The 16,481-nt window shown below is 41.8% G+C and overlaps 1 protein-coding gene across 1 annotated transcript in view; it reads left to right on the top strand.

The window, feature by feature from the left end:
* pcdh15a (protocadherin-related 15a) overlaps positions 1 to 16,481 on the top strand; it is a 231,551-nt gene that overhangs the window by 78,930 nt on the left and 136,140 nt on the right. The gene's annotated exons all lie outside the window — the stretch shown is intronic.

Raw genomic sequence — 16,481 nt, 5'->3', positions numbered from 1 at the left:
ATCAGGAGTTAAAGGGGATGTTATGTGACACTTTTCTTTTCTTTTTTTTTCTTGTTTTTACTTTTTACTTTTTTCCCTATGGTATTAAAAAATAGGGAAGGGGGTTTAAACCTTTATCACGTTAAGCTAGTAATGGGCTTTTGGTCATTGACTTGCAGAGTTTTCTGCGCAAGTTAGTGTTAGAGGCTACTAGAATACAGGGGGGCGGCCGGCACTGATCTTGCATACCCCTCGACAAACGTGCAGTTGCGCCACTGCACACACACGCACACATACATATATACACATATATATATATATATATACAATTAGGTCTATATATATTTGGACCAGGCCCGGCTGCAGAATCAAATCACTGAGGGCTGCTTCTTAAATTAGGGAGGGTGCTCTAACACACAAAATATTTATTGCGACCTTACGTGAAGTAACGACAATATTTAGTCGTTTACTGTTGTTAAAATATGCTATTTATAGCCTTTTATCTTGCTGCACAAATTAGCATTTCAGACGTACACATTCATCTCAAGAAAATCACATACAAATATCCTTTCGTTATCATGTGTTTATTATCTTATATAATATATAGTGGCTGTTGTCATGTTTATTTCTGCTGTGTAAAAGCCTTAACATGTATGCTCTGCTGAAACTCACATTGTTTGATGTTACAACCGCCGCTCCGTTCTTAAGTTGCCAGGTATACATTCCAAGTATAATACACATTAGTAAAAGGATCTATTTTAATTTTTATTTGTTTATATACACTTTGGGCGGCCGCGGTACATTATAAAAGTAGCCCAAAAAAACACAACCCACGGCTCTGTAATTTTTCCCGCGACTGTATTTTCACTGGTTCGCTGTACCCTCATCACACAATAATAGATAACCTTCCGCGCTGCGATGACTGGAAGAAGTTGGGGTCAAACCTTATCAAACGATTAATTTGCGTTAAAACATTTTTTAACGTGTTTAATTTTTTGGATTAATCGCATGCCTTAACGCATTAACGCTGACACCCCTAATATATATATATATATATATATATACACACACAAACACACACATAAACATATATATATATATATATATATATATATATATGTGTGTGTGTATATATATATATATATATATATATATATATATATATATAATATTCATACATAATATAAATATTAATATATTATATAACCTAACCCTAACCCATATGTACACGTTTGTTTTATAATAATAATAATAATATTAATAATAATAGTTAAAACAATTAATATGCATTTAAAAACTGATATGATTTATACATTTAAAGTAAAAAATTATAATTGTATAATTTTAATAACAAAAAAAATCACATAAAATTGCTTGATTGTCATAAATACTGTCATGTGACTACTTTCATGACTACTTTTATAGTTCAGGAGTCCTAAGGCTCTCAATAATGTTTAATTGAAGTATCAAATAGAAAGATTAATATTCATTAAGATCTGACCAATATAAGCCGATTTTATGATAAAATTTGTAACTTCTGTGATACGTTTGTTTCAGCCTAACAGTATAAATTGCTGCCTAATTCTTTCTAATTTCATCAGATTTTTGTGTTTGACAGAAAAAAAGAAAGTGATTTGGGTTTGTAACGACAAGAGGGTGAATAAATGAGGACACAGTTTGAGGATGAGGAACTGTTTCCTTAAGCGAAAGTCTCTTTGAGGTCTCCATTTAATCTCATTGCTTTGTTGAGAAACAAGAAGAGAAGCACTTGATCTTTTTTTTTTTTTTTTTTCTTTGGGGAGTCTTACAGTGTTGCTTGAATATAATCAAATTTGTGTGCTTTATGATGGAGAGGTATCTGATTGCTTGCAGTTGTCCTGAATGACTGAAAGCTAAAGCCAGTTACACAACCCCATGCTGTAATGATTTTGTGACAGTAGGACTCTTCTGCAGAGGCAGATGACGAACAAAGATTTTCATCAATAGGGTAACGTGATGTTCTAGGATTTTCACATCAAATTCGATTTCTCTCCCAATCGATTCTGTTGGATTTCATATCTTCCTGCAGTTCACACACACAGGCTTCAGGTCTCCTTTAATAGAGCTCTGCCTCATGAGGCGTCTGAACACAATACAATGACACACACACACACACACACAACAGGAGGATGACAGCTCATTTCTGCATTCAAATAAGCATCCACTTCCTTCAGGTTAAATTGGACCTGCTTTACCTGTCAAACAACAACTGTATCCCATCTTGCGTTTTTCCGTTTTAAAACTGATTGGCACAAACTTCTTTGGCTGCTGGAAGGCACATCAAATGAGTTGGCAGAGAATAATCATTTCTGAAAAAAGTGTGAGTGGTTCTTGTCCCAACAAACCTTTTGCTGGGGTCTCAGTCACGCTTAAACCAGCCTAAACTAGTTCTTAACCTTAGTAGGTAGTGTTGCATGTTTAACCTAAATAAAGGCAAAGTCGCAATATGACTAGTACAAATTATCAGATCGCAAAGGATGTGATTTAATTAAATAAGTATATGCACTGTGTGTCTCAGAATGAAGCGCAACTTTGTGTTCTTTTAGACACTAGCAGCTTGTGTTTTCAGTGTCTTAGAGTAGTTTGGTTTGAGGTAAATGCTGCTCGTTTTAAATACTTTTTTTTATTATTATTCTACCGTGAAAAAAACATTTCTTATTTTATTATTATCTTATAATTATATTGATATTTAATCACACATTTTTAAATAAATATTTTTTTTTTTTTGATTAATCACATATTAATTGTCAATTGTCAACTGGTCAGGCTGAGAGACAGTATATAAGCATCAGTTTGAAATTCTGATCTCTAAATATTGCCTGAGTCTCTCTTTCAATATACTGTACAGCAGTGGTTCCCAAACTTTTTCTGCCGGGCCCCCTTTTGCAGAATAAAAAATGAAGCCCCCAACACCCACACATACACATAAACACACCTCCAGGAGGATTTGTTTGAAACATTGTAATTCATTAATGGTAATTAACACAAATTCAGTGTGTGACAACTTACTGAAAAAAAAAAAAAAAAAAAAACTAAGGAACTAGTAACTTTTAGAGTAGAAGCATTACAAGTAAAGCATGCAGCTTCAACATTTATTTATTATTATTATTATTAACTATGTAACAGTATTCATTGTTTTCAACAGATTTTCTCAAACTCGCCTCTGCACAAAAATCGAATTATATAGATATGCCTCATCATATTTTCTTCTCTTTGTTGTAGTTGTGGAGCCTCATTTATAACATGTTGCTCAGAAACCATCCTAAATTTGATCTTACGATCATTTCTCAAATATGCATACGTTTATAGAATCATAGAATGAACGTAAGCACAGAAAACGCGCCTCTTTCAGATGTGAAATCTATGAATCGCAAATGGTCTTCAACTTGCGCGCAATTGAATGGTTTCAGCTCTCTGCCTTGTAAACGACTCCTAATTAATGTCATTAACATATAAAATATCACCAATCATCATAATTTAGAAGAGCGAGCTGCAAGAACAGCTTACATTTAAAAAACCTGCAATACTCCGACAATAAAAAGTGCGTACGTCTGCTCGGACCCTGACGTGACACTAAGCACTTTTCCACGTCAAAGACCGTCTTTATAAATATGAGCGCTGGCGTGGATTTAAGCGTACGCACACTCTACGATCAAATCTGAGCGTACGCACGCTTTATAAATGAGGCCCGTGATATTTGAAGTAGATTCATCATCTACTTTACGTTTATCTGGCACTTGTTGTCTTTTCAAAAACTTGTCCATGGTTAGAGCAGAATGCGTCATTCATTCATAATTTTATTCGGCTAGCGGCAATTCTCATTTATGATTAATCAATTGCACCATCTAATGGTCTGTTATTTAACGACAACAACCGCTAGAACTGATAACATACCGCTGCAGCGGGTACTGCGAGTCATCTTGAGGTAATAAAATATGATGAAATTCATATTTTGTGCTCATTTATTTACATATGTGGCAAGAAGCCATAATTACCCAGATAATTTCACAGTGGGGTCTTGTATCACCCTGAAAACATTTATTTTTACATAAAAATTTAGGGATGCACCGAAAAGAACATTATTGGCCGAAACCGAAACTGCTTTGTAATAATTATTTATTATTTTATTAAATAATATTAAGTCATTTTTGTAAGACTTTTTAATTTAACTCAATTTTAATGAATTTAAAAATCACAAGCCAACCACGTTTATTGAAAGTAACACAATAAAATTGGACAGAAAATATAGCCTATTAATATTAAATATCAATCAATATATTTATTCAGTTATATTAAACAGAATCGGATATAACTTTTTTTATAGTCCTACAAAGCTTATCAGAGCACGTGAGCAGAGCATAGCGTCACGAGAGGGTGGCGTCATTTTACCACGGTTGTGCAGTACAGCTGTACTACAGCATGTTACATCACAATAGCCTATTGCAAAAAGGAACAAGTATACATAGAAATTTTCTGTCGGCGCGTTATTTGAGCGGACTTTGCTTTGCGCACATTCATAGAGCGAAATATTCAGCGGAGTAGCCAGACGGCAGTGATTAGAGAGAGAGAGAGAGAGAGAGAGAGTGCGCTGAATACTGCCGGGCGGCGCGGCAGATATTTTCGGCTCATTGGACCGTTTTTCTCTTTTGAAATTTCGGTGCATCCCTATAAATATCGGCTAACTGTATGTACACTAGCCTCACCGCGCCCCCCTTATCATAACTCCGCGCCCCCCCCCTAGGGGTCGCGCCCCCCAGTTTGGGAACCACTGCTGTACAGTATAAGTATATCGGCTTTTCACCTGGGCCCTGTACCATGAAGCCGGATTAGCTGGCTAGCCAGGTAAGTTTCAGTTTAGTTTGCACCAATCCTGGGTTTTAGGTACCATGAAACTGGCTTGGCTTTTAGATGCATTCATTGCCATAGTTACTTACACTTCACAGCTAACCTGCTCCAGGCCAGGTTATGTTCTGGGTTAGAGATCTCAAACTGAAATTGGACCAATCAGATGTCAGCAAAGTGACATGTCTGACACAAAAAAGTCACTCCCCCAGTTTATCTTGCTCCAAATTAAAGGCCACTAGTACTAAAAAAATTGTCTGGCTTTAATGATTATTTTGTTTGAGTTATTTTATATGATTTATATAATTATATGTTTTATATTATTATTAATCCATTACTCACAAGCAATTTTAGTTTAACAGTTATCATGAATCATTTATTTTAAATGAAAGTTAATATATACAGATCGTCTGTAATATAAATAAGCTGTAGAATCAATAGATAATGCTTTAAAAATCTCTAAGAGTCTGTGTAAGAGTCTCTATTGCTGTATATTTCCAGCTATATAAACTAATTTAACAAGTCACTTGTGACTGCACTGATAAAGCAAGATAATTTCTTTTATTTGTCCTCGTTCATGAACAAGTACTTTTTTCATTGTAAATGCATTTAAATTAATCATATTCTTCAATCACTTAACCTTTAGCAAAATCTTCAACCTTTAACCAAGGCTCGTGATTGGCTGTTCACCAGTGATGTCACACATTCATGTGGATTGGAGTGGTTTGGTTTTGTCAACTCAAAACTAATCATGTAACTCGTTCATCTACCATCATGGTACAGGCCTCTGTTCTGTTATCCAAAATTGTAAGTCCAATCACTTACCAAGGTAATAGCACACCTCTCCCAGCAGGCTGCAGGATTTGAGGTTTCATTCACGTCTGTAGCATAAATGGTTATGCACTAAAATTTGTATAATAGTAATTTTGCCTCAGCAAACACCACTAATGATGGCGGGTTGTTCAGGAATAGATGTGGAAAATCTGCACATGTGCGATGAAGCACAAGCTCACACCTGGTTATGGGTGTGAAAAGGTTTCTGAGAAGCTGCCTTGGATTTGGTGTGTGTGGTGTATGTGTGTGTGTATGCCGTTCTCTTGAGTCTCTGCTGTGCCTGGTGTGAGATCCCTCTTAATAGCATTTGATTTTCTCCACTGTGCAGACTTGAATCAAAGAAGCCATTTTCCACCCAATTTCCGTACAGTTTCATCCATGTGTTTTTCTCCATGACAAATCCAGCGGTATTAAAAATAATCCAACAGGAGCCATATATTAACGACATTCTATATTCCTAACCACTCTAATAGCTGATATTAGCTGGTGCGGGATGAGTTTCCTGTGACTTTGATGGACAGCAAGCGTGTTGTGACCCCTCGCTCGAGGTACTGAGATGCTGTTTACGCAGAGATTCTGGCATCTGCCCTCACTTGCAGCTGATGTGTTTTTGCTCGGCTCACATGCTAAGGGGTGCTTTGGCTCAGGTCATGGATTTTCTTTCAGGTAATATTGGAGGCAAACATTAGGGCCTCTGAGTCTGTCTATGTCTGACGGCGTTGGATGTCTGTTAGGGCTGAGTTTCTCAGGGATCTGGGCTGCAAGCTAACTTTAAGCTGAGGTGTATACTTTCTGCTCCTCTAGCATCACTAAATGCCGTTGCAACAAGAAAGATTGTTTATCAAAATGAAAATTCACTGGTGTTGGGATTGACTGCTAAAATGCTGTTAGTGTGACTATTTAAGGACATTATTCTGCTTCCAATAATATCATATTATTAATATTGTGGGCAGGTAATTGATGATCGGTGACAGTTTAATTCATGTTAATGAATAATTTTTGATGCTGCATTTTAAGTTGCTATTATAGGAGTACAGTAGTTCACCCAAAAATGTAAATTGGCTGAAAATTTACTCACCCTTAGGCCATCCAAGATGTGGATGAGTTTGTTACTTAATTAGAACACATTTGGAGAAACGTAGCTCACCTGGATCCTCTGCAGTGAATGGGTGCCATCAGAAGGAGAGCCCAAACATCAGATATGTGGATTACTTGTGGATTATTGTGATGTTTTTATCAGCTGTTTGGACTCTCATTCTGACGGCACCCATTGCTAAATATCTGTTGTCAAGTCAAGTCAAGTCAAGTTGAGCTTTATTGTCATTCCGCTACATGCGGGGGCATACAGTGGAATGCAGTGTAATAAATACAGGCATACAACAATGGAGTAAGACAATATAAACCTATACACAACTATCCTACTGATAGATTTTGACTATAAATATACTATCTATAAAAAGTACCTATACAAACTAAAAAATACAAACTATACAAACTATACGAATGCTTCAGATAAATACTGTACATGTGCAAGGAGAAACATTGAGTTCAAGCAGCTGGCTGGGGAACAGTGCAGGAGGATTTGTAGTGCATGAGCATGTAAACATACATATATTACTGAGTTCTTTTTGTGGGATTTGTGTACACACAGCAGTGTGTGTGAAAAGTGACTAGTGCGCATAGAGGAGGAGAGTGTGCTACTACAGGTGGTTTGTACAGGCCCACTCACCTGTGTGTAGCACACTTGAATTGCACGTTACATGTTACAGGAGGTAGGGGTTTGTATGGGGGTTCAGAGAGGCGGGGTGATTTGAGTTCAGGGCTCTCACAGCCTGGGGAAAAAGCTGTTGAGCAGTCTGGCACAGTGGGCTCTGATGCTCGGTACCGTCTTCCTGATGGTAGGAGCTGGAAGAGACTGTGGGAGGGTGTGTGGAGTCCTTCACGATACTATTGGCTTTGCTGGAGCATCGTGTGAGGAAAATATCCAGGATGGAGGAGAGGGGCACCGATGATCCTTGCAGCGGTGTTCACTGTCCGCTGGAGGGTCTTGCGGTCTGCTGCAGTACAGTTCCCGTACCAGACAGTGATGCAGCTGGTCAGCACACTCTCAATGGTGCCCCTGTAGAAAGTGGTGAGGATGGGTGGAGGAGACTTGCTCTTTTCAGCCGGCGGAGGAAGTGTAGGCGCTGTTGTGCCTTCTTGGAGAGTGACATGGTGTTGGTGGACCAGGTGAGATCCTCTGTGATGTGCACCCCCAGGAATTTAGTGCTGCTGACTCTCTCCACAGTCGAGCTGTCGATGGTCAGTGGGGGGTGATCAACGGAGTTTCTCCTGAAGTCCATCACAACCTCCTTTGTCTTACTCACATTGAGGGACAGGTTGTTAGTGCCACACCATTCAGCCAGCTGTGCCACTTCCTCTCTGTAGTGCGTTTCATCGTTGTGGCTGATGAGACCTACCACTGTTGTGTCTTCAGCAAACTTGATGATGTGGTTGGAGCTGGTTTTGGCAGTGCAGTCGTGGGTCAGCAGCGTGAAGAGCAGCGGGCTGAGCACACAGCCTTGTGGGGCACCTGTGTTCAGTGTGGTAGTGCTCGAGGTGTTGTGGCCGACACGGACTGACTGAGGTCTTCCGGTTAGAAAGTCCAGGATCCAATTGCAGAGGGAATTGTTAAGGCCCAGCAGGTTGAGTTTATTTATGAGCTGTTGTGGGATTATTGTGTTGAATGCTGAGCTGAAGTCAATGAACAGCATTCTAACATAAGTGTCTTTGTTTTCTAGGTGGGTAAGAGCTAGGTGGAGGAAATTGCATCGTCCGTAGAGCGGTTCGGACGGTATGCAAACTGGAGCGGATCGAGTGTGTTGGGGAGGCTGGTTTTGATGTTGTGCATGACTAACCTCTCAAAGCACTTCATTATGATTGGAGTCAGTGCTATGGGACGGTAGTCATTTAGACAGGACACAGGTGATTTCTTTGGTACCGGTATGATTGTTGTGGATTTGAGACATGTGGGGACGACTGCCTTGCTCAGCGAGGTGTTGAAGATATCTGTTAGGACATCTGTCAGCTGTGCAGCACAGTCTTTCAGTACACGGCCAGGTATGTTGCCGGGACCCGCAGCCTTGCGTGGGTTGATCCTAGATAGGGTCTTCCTTACGTCAGCTGGAGACAGACAGAGCGCCTGGTCGTTGGGAGGTGTGGGCAGTTTTTGTGCAGGTGTGTCATTCTGCATTTCAAACTGTGAGTAAAAGTGGTTGAGTGTATCTGGGAGGGATGTGTCATCATCACCGGCCTGTGGCGGGGGCTTGTAGTCTGTGATGGTCTGAATAGCTTGCCACAGGCTCCGTGTGTCACTGCTGTCTGTGAAGTGATTGTTGATTTTTTGAGCATATGACCGTTTTGCATTTTTGATGCTGCGGGACAGATTGGCTCTTGCTGTTTTGAGGGCTGCTTTATCTTCTGATCTGAATGCTTCATCTCTGGACTTTAGCAGCCCACGAACCTCTGCTGTCATCCATGGCTTCTGGTTGGCGCGTGTGGTGATGGTCTTGGTGACTGTCACATCATCAGTGCACTTTTGGATGTAAGCAGTCACAGTTTCAGTGTACTCCTGCAGGTCTGTGTGGTTGTTGTAGGTGGCCGCCTCTTTGAACATGTTCCAGTCTGTGTCCTGGAAGCAGTCCTGCAGTGCTGAGGTGGCATTGTTTGGCCATACCTTGATCTGTTTGTGAACCGGTTTGGCCAGTTTCAGAAGTGGTCTGTATGCTGGGATTAGCATAACAGAGATGTGGTCCAGTACCGAGGTGGGGGCGGGGTTCAGCTTTGTATGCGCTCTTAACTGTTGTGTAAACAAAGTCCAGTGTGTTATTTCCCCTTGTTGCAAAGTTCACATGTTGGTAGAACTTTGGCAAAACTGTCTTTAAGTTTGCGTGGTTGAAGTCACCGGCTATGATAAAAAGCAGTCGGGGTTATTTGTTTGTTGTTCGCTGATGGCGCTGTACAGCTCATGAGCGCGTCCTTTGCGTTTGCGCGGGGGATGTAAACCGCGACAATAACAATGGCCGTGAACTCCGCGGCAGATAGAGCGGTCGACACTTCACAAACATAAACTCCACCAGCGATGAACAGTGTTTTGTCACTACCCCAGCATTGTTACACCATTCTTTGTTGGCGTACACACACAAGCCACCGCTGCGAGTCTTACCAGACAGTGATGAATCTCTGTCCGCTGCGGTAGCAAGTTAGTCCGTGCAGCTGAATGGCGGAGTCCGGGATGTTGTCGTTCAGCCATGTTTCAGTGAAAACAAACACACAACAATCCCTTGTCTCATGCTGTGTAGATCGACTGAGTTGAATTAAGTCCAGTTTGTTTTCCAGAGAGCGAACGTTTGAGAGCATGAGTGTTGGAAGAGCCGGTCTTGTGGGGTTTTCCCTCAGCCTAGCTCGTATACCTCCGCGCTTACCGTGCTTCCGTCCTCTCTCACACCGCTTGCGACGCCGCCTTGTGCGGGTAGCGACAGTAGGCGAGGCCGCGGTCTCGAGGTCCGGCTTCAGCAGTAAACAGAGGCCTCGTAGCTTCTCAGTAGCCGCCGGCGAGAGTTGGTCTTTGTATGCGTTGCCGATATCCAAAAGTCTTTGGCGAACATATATGAGTTTTGGAGTGATTTCCTTATGAACTAGCGGTAAATTTACACTATTTGGAGACGAACAGACGACATTAAAAGACAAAAAAGCACCGTCTTTGGGACCTGGAGCAGCCGCTGCGTCTGATCGCGCCGCCATCTTGGATCCAATTTTGGTGAAGAAACATCATTTAAAACATATATTTTAATGCTTTAATGCTTTATATTCATAATGTTGCATAATGTTGCCACAGAATTGCATGTGTCTTCAATGTACTGTATAATCCAACAATAACAGTAAATACACTTCAAAAAAACAAAAACAAATGATGGTTGCAATTAGGTTAAAAGCTATACATGCTGGCACTTTAAACGGACAAGAACATAAACAGTTTAATGGGATGTGAAAAGTGCTCAGTGTTGTTGTGAGCTCTGAGACAGGAGCTCTGAGAAAAGAATCTGACCAGCTTTCTGAAATCTAGTTCTGGATGAATACTGTTGTTTGTGCCAGGGGTGATTTTTCGATCTCAGTCTTAAAAGGACTCAAGCCCCCTACGTGAATGTGAGATTTTGTGGCTCTGAGGAATAGTCTTCTTTTCAGCACGAGAGGTCACAAGGTCAAATCTTGCTTGATGGAAAATTGTTTTAATAAACTAATTGAAACTGCAAAACAATGGTTCCCCTTCAGGAACTCGAGCTGCGTCGGAAAACGCTATGGGAACGGCTTCAGCGTGACCACGTTCTGAATCACATGTGTAATCAGTCCAATGGAAGGGTGAGACGTCACGGGCGGAGTGATGCAACGACCAGGAAGGTTAAAAGCACGTGCGGTGGAGCAGACGTCAGCTTTCTGTCATTCAGCAATCGCTCTGAGCACTGAAACACTTCCTCTCAGACCTGAGAGGTCACCATGTGTTGGTGCGCAGCGACAGCACATCGGTGGTCTCTTATATCAACCACTAGGGAGGTCTGCGTTAACGCCCCTTGTACAAGCTGGCACACCAGATCCTTGTGTGGTCCTAGGACAAACTCCTCTCGCTGAGAGCAGTTCACATTCCTGGGCACCTCAATGTCGGAGCAGATATCCTGTCGAGACAGGGGCCGATGCCCGGGGAATGGATGCTTCACCCCGAGGTGGTGAAGCAGATATGGAGAGTTTTGGGCCAGGCTCAAGTGGACCTCTTTGCGACTCAGGAGACATCGCAATGTCCTCTCTGATACTCTCTAGGGCTTTTCACACTGCACTTAACCCCGGGTTATCGTCGTTCTAAACACTGCTTTTAACCCAGGGTAAAGACACGTTTCACACCTGTAATTTGAAAGCGGTATTAGCACCGCATTTTACCCGGGGTTATGAAACCCTGCCCCGGAGCAGGGTTAGCACCGCATTTGTGGTGTAAACCCCGCATTGCGGTGCTAAGTTTGTTCAGTGTGAAACTGAGCGGTGTTTGCTTGTTGCTGCTGGACGCTTGGCAACATACAGCAATCAGAAATTGAGCAGTGAGGCTGATGTCACGTAAGTAACAGGAAACGTGCGTCGTGTAAACTGCAGCCGGTGAAGATAATATTCACATACTTTGCTCCTTGTTTTTTTTTTAAGCGCTCTGTGGCTTGCGCTCCCATGGCGTCTGCCGTTGCTAAGCAACCATGACCTGCGCTCTTCATGAAGATGCAGAAGTTTCAGCAAAGGATAAATTGATTTCCAGCACTAAATCTCTTGCAGTAGCTCTAGCTTCATCTGTACGCTTTTCCTCCCGATTGCTCTGCTCCCAGGAGTTCTGGTGAGAGTGTGCCGGGACGGGGTCCGTCTGCTATTAGTAGCCCCGTTCTGGCCGGGCCGAGTATGGTTCTCGGACCTGATTTCTCTCCTCGACGGCTCTCCATGGGAGATTCCAGTCAGGAGGGATCTCCTCTCACAGGGAGGGGGCACCATCTTTCACCCCCGCCCAGAGCTGTGGAAGTTGTGGGTGTGGCCCCTGAGGGGGCACAGCTCATAGCTTCTGGTCTCTCAACCGAGGTTGTTGAGACCATCCTCCAATCCAGAGCTCCCTCTACGAGGAAGTTGTACACCTTGAAGTGGAGACTCTTCACTTCATGGTGCGGGGACCGCCAGCTCGACTCAGTCAACTGCCCGATTGGTACAGTTCTGGAGTTCCTGCAGGCCCGTCTCTCCGCAGGGTTAACCCACTCCACCATTAAGTTCTACGTGGCGGACATTACGGCCTGCCACGTCATCCTTGAGGTTCAGTCATTGGGTAGACACCCCCTAATTACACGTTACCTCCGTGGTGCGCTGAGGCTGAGGCCCACAGGACGATCACGTGTACCAACGTGGGATTTGGCTGTGGTGTTAGAGTCTCTCTGCAAGGCTCCCTTCGAGCCCATCGACGAGATCTCTGAGCGACATCTCACTATTAGTAGTAGTAGTAATATCTTTATTTATCCCTTTACAGGACAATTTAAGCAGCTTCAAAACCTCACAAAAAACATACAACATTATAAAAACAAAAACATCACAAACCCGGGGCATCTACAATAATTCCTCATGTGCTACTAAAATTCACGTTACACCTTTATCCTCTGTTTCAAATAAGCATTTACACTCATAACTGCATTTGAAACAAAAGACCTAGAAGCTTTAGCAGTCCTCCACTTAGGCACTCTATATCGCCTGCCTGAGGGAAGCAGTTCAAATTCTAAATACAAAATGTGAGATGTATCATCCAAGATAGTCAAAGACTTCCTAAGAACATTCCTCTCACACAAAGCAGACAAACCCAGCTGTACAGAGCCTGTAATCTTTGACCCTAAATTAACGATGCTCTGCAGCTGGGATCTACTTTTAACATTTAATCCATAAAACCAACAAATCATAGCAAAAGTCAATACAGTTTCAATAAAAGATCTATAAAACATTATCAATATGGATTTATCCACATCAAAGGACTTAAGCTTCCTCAATAAATATAACCGTTTTTGTGCTGTCAATATAATCAAATTTGTGTTTTCCACCCAACTAAGCTTATCATCGATTAATGTACCCAAATACTTGTATGAACTGACCTTCTCAACTTCTTTACCTGCAATGACTACTTTAGATGGGATTTCAACAGAATTATAAAATTATATCGTCATATGTTTAGTTTTGGAGACATTAATTTGTAAATGAGAACTCTATTACATTTACATTTACATTTATGCATTTAGCAGACGCTTTTATCCAAAGCGACTTACATTGCATTCAAGTTACAGTTTTTACATTTTATCAGCTCTTGCTTTCCCTGGGAATCGAACCCATGATCTTGGCGTTGCTAGCGCCATGTTCTACTATTTGAGCTACAGGAAAGCCTGTAGTGAGAACTATTAAGACTGCCTTCCTTCTGGCTATTTCCTCTCTCAAGAGAGTTGGTGATCTTCAGGCCCTCTCAGTGGACCCTGCCTATCTTGACTTTGCGCCCGGCATGGCCAAAGCGTTTCTCTACCCTTGAGCGGGTTATGTGCCTAAGGCAGTTACACCACAGCCCATCGTACTACAGGCCTTCTGTCCTCCTCCCTTCAGGGAGCCAGACCAGCAGAAGCTTAACTGTACATGTCCAGTTCGAGCACTGGGCATGTACGTCCACAGCTGCCCTGTGGAGAAAGGCGGACCAACTGCTTGAGTGCTATGGTCCCCCTAAGAGGGGTCTTCCTGCTACGAAGCAGACCCTCAGTCGGTGGATAGTTGATGCCATATCTCTGGCTTATGAGTCCTCTGGTTTCCCCTTTCCTCTGGGGGTCAAGGCTCACTCAACTCGAAGTGTGGTGGTCTCCAAGGCCTTCTTAGCAGGCGTGCCTATGCAGGACATCTGCAACGCTGCGGGATGGTCTACGCCCCTAACATTCGTGAGGTTCTACAGCCTCGACATGCGAGCTACTCCCGGCTCTTCTGTTCTCTCGTCCTAGTACACACTAGGCAGGGACTTATCAGTCTGGCGGCGTGGGCATCTCGTTCCCATAGCATTTTCGGACGCAGCTCGAGTTCCTGAAGGGGAATGTCTCAGGTTACGCAAGTAACCATGGTTCCCCGAAAGGAACGAGACGCTGCGTCTCCAGGCCACACTTCCGGCATCCCTGCCAGCACTTGCTTCATTCCTAGAAGCTGATGCCGGCTCCACCGCACGTGCTTTTAAGCTTCCTGGTCATTACGTCACCCCTCCCGTGACGTCTCACCCTTCCATTGGACTAATTACACATGTGATTCAGAGCGTGGTCACGCTGAAGACATTCCCATAGAGTTTTCCGATGTGGCGTCTCGTTTCCTTCGGGGAACCATAGTTACATGCATAACCGGAGACGTTTGGTTGCACTTCATGCTGTGATTTGAGAAGAATACTGGAGTACTGGGCAGTTTATTAATGTTTCTGATGTACTGATGTCTTGTGATTTGAAATAGTTCACCACAAAATAAATTTCTGTCATCATTTACTCCTCCTCAAGTTGTTAAAGGGACAGTTCACCCAAAAATGAAAATGTGATGTTTATCTGCTTACCCCCAGGGCATCCAAGATGTAGTTGACTTTGTTTCTTCAGTAGAACACAAACAAAGATTTTTAGCTCAAACGGTTGCAGTCTGTCAGTCATATAATGTCAGTCAATGGTACCCACGACTTTGAGAGAGAAAAAAAAACATACACAGACAAAACCAAATTAAACCCTGTGGCTTGTGACGATACATTGAGGTCTTTAGACACGAAATGATCAGTCTGTGCAAAAATGTGCAAATCTCTCAAATGGACCATTGACACTCCTAATTGAGATTGTAGATAGAGTGTCAATGGTCCATTTGAGAGATAGGTGCCGGTAATGAACTTATAAGTCTGCGATCCACCGTAAAGCAAGAAGAAGAAGACGCGTCATGCGCCAGCTGTTGTGTGAATGAGCTCAGGACAGTTCGACCGGGCGGCGGATCAGAGGTAAAAAACCGATATAAATACTGTTCAGTTTCTTGCACAGACAGATCGTTTCGTGTCTAAAGACCGCAGTGTATCATCACGAGCCGCAGGGTTTAATTAGTTTTTTTCTGTGTATGTTTTTTTTTGCTCTCAAAGCCATGGGTACCATTGACTGACATATGACTGACAGACTGCAATGGTTTGAGTTAAAAATCTCCGTTTATGTTCTACTGAAGAAACAAAGTCACCTACATCTTGGATGCCCTGGGGGTAAGCAGATAAACATCAAATTTTCATTTTGGGTGGAGTTTATTTCCTCTATTAAACACAAAAGTGGATATTTTGAAAAGTGTTGTTAACCAAACGGTTGCCAGTAGCCTTTGAATTCTATAGTATTTTTTTTCCCATACTATGGAAGTCAATGGCTACCATCAAGTGTTTGGTTACCAAGATTCTTTAGAACATCTTCTTTTGTACTTAACAGAGCAAAGAAACGCATACATGTTTGTAATAACTTGAAGATGAACAAATGATGACAGAAATTTCATTTTTGGGTGGGCTATACCTTTAATGTGTGTTTAAGATGTATGTTGTAATAAAATACAATAATACATTTTATTTTGAATTAAAATGTATTAACTTATTTAGAAATCATTTGAGACAGTTAATTTCAGTGAATCAAAAACTCTATGAAACTATGATGTTTAGTAATTTGTTTGCATAAATCATGTTCCTGGAAGCCCTTGCATGGAATTTTTCATCTATTAAAATGTTTGTTTATATATTTACTATTTTGGTGAATTTACACAATTTTAATAGCTGCTAGATAATGCAGCATTTGTTTTACCGAAGAGATCAGTTCAGTATTTTTATGCTGTACAGGATATATGCTTGGAGAGACTAGTTCGACAACTTTCAGGAAACCTTATTTCTTTCTTTTTGCAAGGGCATGCAGCTGCCAGCCTGAACGTTTATAATGAATCATAGGTGATTCCTGGCTTTACTTTAGCCCCAGTCTTTCCTATTAGTCCCCTTAGAAATCTTAGGTTAAGCTGGCTGTCAGGTGAATGTTTTCTCAAATAATGGCTCTTAAATATTGTCATCCATTCCAGTGAAAAAGCATATTTTAGGAATATTCCCTTTATTTAAAAACATGGTTGTTATGATTGTACAGACCTTTGTTGGGAGGGAAATGCAGAGCCTGGACCTCATGGAACGTTAATTGAATAGCACC

The sequence above is a fragment of the Onychostoma macrolepis genome, chromosome 13 (genome assembly GCF_012432095.1).
Source record: "Onychostoma macrolepis isolate SWU-2019 chromosome 13, ASM1243209v1, whole genome shotgun sequence".
Lineage (NCBI taxonomy): Eukaryota > Metazoa > Chordata > Actinopteri > Cypriniformes > Cyprinidae > Onychostoma > Onychostoma macrolepis.
The sequence above is the reverse complement of the archived record's forward strand: the minus strand, read 5'-3'. Positions and strand labels throughout refer to the sequence as shown.